The 6,939-nt window shown below is 32.6% G+C and overlaps 1 long non-coding RNA gene across 2 annotated transcripts; it reads left to right on the top strand.

Moving 5' to 3' along the window:
- The first annotated feature begins 1,525 nt into the window (after window positions 1-1,525).
- Window positions 1,526-5,356, top strand: LOC148195804 (uncharacterized). 2 transcript variants are annotated; one of them, XR_015781066.1, is made up of 5 exons: window positions 1,526-1,810; window positions 1,938-2,100; window positions 3,948-4,028; window positions 4,100-4,175; window positions 5,138-5,356. It is a non-coding gene; the product is annotated as an uncharacterized LOC148195804 (long non-coding RNA). The 2 variants fall into 2 exon arrangements; XR_015781067.1 differs by having other exon boundaries at window positions 4,100-4,172.
- The last annotated feature ends 1,583 nt before the right edge of the window (window positions 5,357-6,939 follow it).

The following is a 6,939-nucleotide window of genomic DNA, read 5'->3' on the forward strand; positions in this document are numbered from 1 at the left end:
CTTCTTCTTCCTTAAATAAATTTACAAGAAAAGTTTTAAAGGTTTAAGCGCACGTGTGACCGCTCGCGTCGTCCTTGTGCTAAAAACCTTTTCTTCTTTTCTTAAATAAAATTTCAAGAAAAGTTTTAAAGGTTTAAGCGCACGTGTGACCGCTCGCGTCGTCCTTGTGCTAAAAACTTTTTCTTCTTTTCTTAAATAAAATTTCAAAAATACGTTTTGAAGGTTAAGCATACGTGTGACCGCTCGCGTCGTCCTTGTGCTAAAAACCTTTTCTTTTCTTAAATAAAATTTCAAAAAATACGTTTAAAGGTTGAATACTCGTGTGATCGTTCGCATCGTCCTAGTGTTCAATACTTTTCTCTCTTATTTACGTAATATTAAACGAGGGTATGTGTGCTCGTGCGATCGTCCGCATCAGCCTAGCACTCAATACTCTCAAGTCTTCCTAAATAAGTAGATAACGGTATGAGTACTCGTGTGATCGTTCGCATCGTCCTAGTGCTTAATATCGTTATTTCTCTTTTAACAAAAAAAAAGATGATTAAAAATATTTAAATATCATTTTAAAGGTATGAGTACTCGTGTGACCGTCCGCGTCGGCCTAGTACTCATTACCTTCTTTTTTTTATCAAAAATATAAAAAACATAAAATCTTCAAAAATTAAAAATATCAACATTTTCAAACAAACAAACAGTCTTTCAGCTAGAACTATGTAACCCTGATTTCTCATTTTGAATGAGAATACGTAGGAGCAAGGTCAATCCTTGTCGGGCCCAAAAAACTAAAAAATATATTTTGTTTATTTATAATTTTATTTGAGGGGATAGTTAAACATTTTGAAAACCACATCATATTCGCGCATTTAGTTAAAGGTACTGCCTTAGGGCAGGCGTTGTGGGGTGCTAACACCTTCCCCACGCGTAACCGACTCCCGAACCCAATCTTTGTTTTTCGTGGACCGTGCTTTATCGTTTTGAGGTTTTTCCATAGTTTTCCATAATAAACTATGGTGGCGACTCCAAATCTCTTTTTAAAACCCGTTTCTTATTTGGATCGTCGTCCCGTCGCGATTCCGGTTGTGACAGATTCTCAATGTCTTTTTGAATGAATCACTTGCATTAATATCAATACTTTGTAACAAGCTAGAGTCTTAGATCTATTCATAACATTTAAAAGAAGGAGATGAATTGATTGGACCATAGCTTGAAACCAACTCTCATTCAATTTTAAGAAGTAAAATAAAATGAATGATCAAGTCAACCAACAAATTGTAAATCAACTCACAAACATATAAACAAAAGCATATATAAATATACCATATAGGTAGCACAGTGATGGATAGAAAAGAAACCATAAAGCGTTATTACTTCACCATAGAGAAATCCAACATGTAGACATACCACTACAGGAAAAAAGCGTTTTTCCGACAGATAATTACCCACAGCCTAGAACCCTCGGTAATGCAGTGGTGAAATAAAATACCGACGGCTTAAGAACCCTCGCTAATATCTTCGAAGAATTTTTGCCAAAATCAAGTCATTCCTTCTCTGCAATTCATTTCCCACCACCAGCCCTATTCTTCGTCGTCTCGTCCAAAACCCTTTCCCTTTGCTCCTCCAAAACGTAATCTTCCTCTCCTCTCCAATGAGAACACCAAACCCCAAGACCTAATCTTCCTCTCCTCTACCCAAGTGACAACGAAAACACCAAACCCTTCCCCTTTGCACAAAACCCTTTCCATTTGCATCAATCGTGGGCACGAAAGCGTTGGAGGAGTGCTTTGTAGTGATCCCTGTGGCAACGTGGTGGGTATGTTCATTTACAATTCATGTGAATTCGTTCCTTTTGTTTTTACGTTTTATGTTTCTGTGTTTTCCCCTAATCTGATCACTGTCTTGTGGAATCGCTTTTGTTTGAATCGCGACGTTGTTGGTAGGAGGCTGCATTGGAGTTCAATCGTGGTGCCACGACTGTTTGGTGGGTGGTGGAGGCTTCATCGTTCGTCGACGTACAAAGAGGAGGCAACAATGCTGAGGAAGGACTACCTGGTCCGTTCAGGGAGGTGAAGGTTGGTGCAACAGTTAGCTTGGACGAGTAAGGTATTGAAGCTTTTTGATCCATTGCCATGGCTTCTGAAATGAGTTTGTTTTATAAACTGTTGAAAATATGTACAAGTTTGTTGTGAAAATATTACTAACTTCTATTGCTATGATGATTCTGTTTTTATTTTTTTATTTTCATTTTGTTACATATTTATATGTTGCATTGTCGGAAAATGAAAGAGCAACCATGAGCCTATTCTGCATTGATATTGATTCCTTTGAAAAGCAAACTCTTGCATTCCTTCACCCTTCTTCCTTCCTCTCAGATATTTTAACTTTGTAATAATTTTTCTCTTCTGCTCATTTACAAACAACCTGCTACTTCTATTATTATATTCTTTCATTCACCTTGTGCACATGGAGCAAAAATTGGAACATAAAAGTATAATTGATAGAGCCTTACCTTATAGTATTGGGATACTCCAAATGGATTTTCTTTTCTTTTCCTTTATGCTCATCTTAATTAGCTTTATTTCCTCATATATCTCCCTTAATCCAATGAGATCCAACATGTCCATTAATTGCATGAAATCAAGGTGAATATATATATGTAGTAATGTACAGTTGAGGAGGTTTCCTGAACCTTCCTGAATTATAGACCAAAAAGTTAATCATATGTACCAAGCGTTGTTTCTCTTCTCTCTTGTAATACCGTAGACCTGCATACATGATGGATTTATGTTGAACTTAGATTGTTACCATGGACAATTTTGTTCACTGAATTCTATTCAAATCTGATGTGTAATTGATGGTTATTAAAGCCAACCTGATCCAGTTAATTTCAAAAAGATATTACCAATCCTTGGCAGTCTTGAGTGACTTTGTCCTCTTAAATTCTTAGTGAAAAATTTCATTCTGTTATTCCTTGATGAATTAAGAAAGGTCCAACCGTGTAACAACGAAGAGTATGACAGTCCTTGAATTCCATCATAGTGCAATACCATTTAATGCAGAAGTTGAAACTGTTTAAAATTCTAATTTAAGTTGAATGTTGAAACTGAATCGTGTGAGTTTGTCATTTGGCTGTGTTTGCATTGCTGCAACTCTAAAGTGTGCCTACCATATGCATAGTAACTTGTCCAAAACTAGAAAGTTGGTTGCACTATCTTGCAAAATGCCCAGAAATCATTGCTTGAGCAGTAGGACCGATCTACATTAATTTTACTTGAATTTTTCTGAATTTTAATTTTGTTTAGTATAGAACTCACTACTGTACATCTTTTATTTCATTCCTAGTTGTTCAAGTTTAATTTGCTGTCCTAGAGTCATTTTAGTTGATTACAAATAAGTTTGATTCTTCTTTTGAGATTTGGTTGGTGAATTGGACCAATTTTTTGTGCCAAAGAGCAACTGAAGTAATATTTTAAGCTCAATAAACCAAGTCATATGCTACTAAGTTGATTAAAGAAGAACCTTATGTACTCTGTTCGATACAGGAAATCCGTAAGTGTCAAAGGTCATACATTTTTCCCTGATATTTGCTACCTGCCTCTTCACCATAGCTTTACTACACCTGACCAGAGTTATCATCCTTTAATCACTGTGCATCATGCTTCATAGCTCATAACCATAATGCATTTGTTATAAGACTGTAATGTGGCATGATTACAAGGATATTTTGTATTACCCCTTTAATTTCACATCTGCAGATATTTGTGTTTATTTTTATATTTTTGGGTCTGCACCACTTGCCTTTATTTTTCACTTATTTTCTTTGAATTTTTTTCCTATGAATATATTTGGTGTACTGAGCATGAGCAGTTTTCCACATGTATAAATTACATTTCACTTTGTTCTATATTATTATTATAAGTCATTGATCAAAATTTGTTTCATTATTGAAGCATGGGAGGATCAATTGTTGTGCATGTAGCTGCAAGAAGTTCATTGTCCACCTTGGTTGGGTTGTCGTGGATGTTGTAGAGGTTTTGTAATCTGTAGTTATTATTACTTTTGTGATTACTTTTTTCGTTGCTGATTGTCTCAACAATTGCAGGGAACAACTATGGCTTCACTCATTCAAGAAAATTCTATCAAACAGGATGCAACATTTTTCAAGCATTGAGAAAGTTGTGAGCCCTGTCTCTATACCTTCTTTTATTTGTGTTTCAAGTTTTGTGTTATTCTTTGTGTCTACTATTTCTGATTATGATCTTTTTTAGTTTCTTTTCGTTGTCATTATTAAAGTAGTCTTTAAAAACTATAAATTTATAATAAACTTATTGTACATTGTAAATAAATATAATTGTAAAGTGAACAATTAGTAAATCTTGAACTCTAAAAAGTTTTAATTTCCTTTGAATATTTGACAGTAAGCAAATGTTATATCCAAGAGCTTCCTGCGTTTCCATAATTTCTTCCTGCATCAGTACACTTAAAAATTATAATTTTATCCTTTATTTTCTCATTTTAAGTTTTAGAATATATAATTTGAAATATAAAAGTTATACATTCAATAATACAAAGATTATATTCTAGAATGTATACTTTCATACTTAAATAATATAATTATAAAATTATTTTTCAATATCTCATGTTTCTCTTAATAAAATGATATCGTTTTTGGTACATGTATGTACATCCATGACATATTAAATACATTATTTTATGGTATTTAATTCCTTGGTTATCATAGTCTCTAACAATTTTCACATAATACTTAATTGAATATATAGTGTACATAAAAGAATTAGGTTTGTTTAGACTCTTTATTCTATAATATTTTTAAAAAATAAGTTTCTTCACAAACTGATGCATATAGGAAACTGTACTATTTTAAACTTTTGATTCAATAACTTTTATAAATCTCCCATCATGTTTAAATTATAGTGTTTTTAAATTATATTGTCTTTAAAAAATTAAACATTTTTTTTGACAATTCTGTATTTCTCGACTTAATAACTTTTTATATAATATCATATTATAGATATATTGGTAATATTTATACCGTTACTTCTCATATTGGATGAAAAAAATGTACATTTCCTCCCAATACCTATGACTTCTACTTACATTTATACTTTATGGTTTGCAGGTGTGTGGCACCTTGATCAAAGTCTGCTTCATCATGCCACTTGAACTTGGATAGTCTTTATTATTAGTTCTCGTTTATATTTGCTCTTAGAATTTAAATGTTTTTCTTATGTACTGAGATGTGAAAACTTGTAGTGTTGTAGTGTTATGGCAACAAGTATCTTATGTAAAAGACTACAAACATATTATGCAATATAATTTGATATCTCCTTTTCAATTATCCTTCTCCAATAGAAATATCAGTGGTTAGTTTGACTTGATGTCATGAAAAATTTCATAAACTGCACCACAATGCAGGAGAGTAATAAAAAATCACACGAAATTAGCACCAAAGCAGATCATAAACTGCACCATAATTGGTTACTGGACAGCAAAAAATTCGCCCTTCGAAAATTACCGAGGGCTTTTGCCCTTCGGAAATTACCGAGGGCTTTTTCCCTTCGGAAATTACCGAGGGCTTTTGCCCTTCGGTAATTACCGAGGGCTTTTGGCCCTCGGTAATTACCGAAGGCTTTTGGCCCTCGGTAATGACCGAAGGGCAAAAGCCCTCGGTAAATATTAGCGACAAGGGATTTACCGAGGGCTCTTGGACCGTCGATAAGCCTTCGGTAATTACCTTTTACCGACGGTTTTGGGCTGTTTCCGAGGGCTTCTGGCCTTCGGTAATGCCCTTCTTTTTTGTAGTGTACTATTTATTATAAGAACATAATCTCCTTAGCCTCATAACACTTTTTCTTACTGTGTCCACATCCTTTTCTACTAAATATGTCTCCACATTTTTACAATTTTTGCAAACTTATGCTTCAGTTAGAAAAAAAACCAAGGTCATATCGTTCTTTCATCTATTTGGCAACGTATAAGTGACATTGTTTCAGAAGATACATTGTGGTATGCAGTAGGAGAACAATAGATATATCTCTATGCTTGTTGGTGTACCTTACGGGAAAAGAGTTAACTTACTGCTAAGGTGGGTCACGATTGGGACTTTAATACTTGTACTTGGAATATTTCTCCATCTCTTTGCAATATTCCTGATTTGCAAATATTTGTAAAATACTGTTTTGATTGAAATACTTGATATTCATAGTTTTCTAACTTATAAATGGATTTGATTGGTAATTGGACCACTTTCATTTTCTTCTTTTTTTTGTAACATGCTTAATTTTCTAACTCATAAAATGTATTCAAATAGGACAATCATTAGTTTAAAGTTTTTGGACCATTTTCATTTTGTTCCCTTCAAGTGTCTTCGTCTACTTATTTTTTCCAACTCGTTAAATCAATAGCTTAATGTCTCTATGAACCAGTTTCATTTTCTTCTTTTCCAATTTCTAACATCTGTCATTTAAACCATTTTCATTTTTGTTAAGTGTCTACCATGCTTAACTTTTCTAACCCATAAATTATTCTGAAAGAACAATGTCTATTGTTTTCTATAGTCCCATATTTTCTTGATGCACCTCCACAATTTATGAAACACCAATTAAACCCCTAATAAAATAAATAAAAATTGTTTTTTTTTTCAATTTAAGTGTTCAGGATGTAGCATTCATAAATTTTACAAATTCCACAATTTAAAACAAAACAAAAATAGTAATTTTTTACTGCATGTGTGCTATTTTTTTATAATAATAAAAATAATAAAATTATTATTATTCTTATTATTAGAATTATAAAATTAAATATAAATATTTTTCTAATTTTGTTATAAGTAGTTTTTTATTTATTTTGTAAATAATCTTTTAATTAAAAAAAGTAATTAATTAAAAAAAATAAAATAAAAAAATCTATAATTAAGTTTAT

The sequence above is a fragment of the Vigna umbellata genome, chromosome 7 (assembly GCF_029865625.1).
Source record: "Vigna umbellata cultivar VRB3 chromosome 7, Vumbellata_1.0, whole genome shotgun sequence".
Classification (NCBI taxonomy): Eukaryota; Viridiplantae; Streptophyta; class Magnoliopsida; order Fabales; family Fabaceae; genus Vigna; species Vigna umbellata.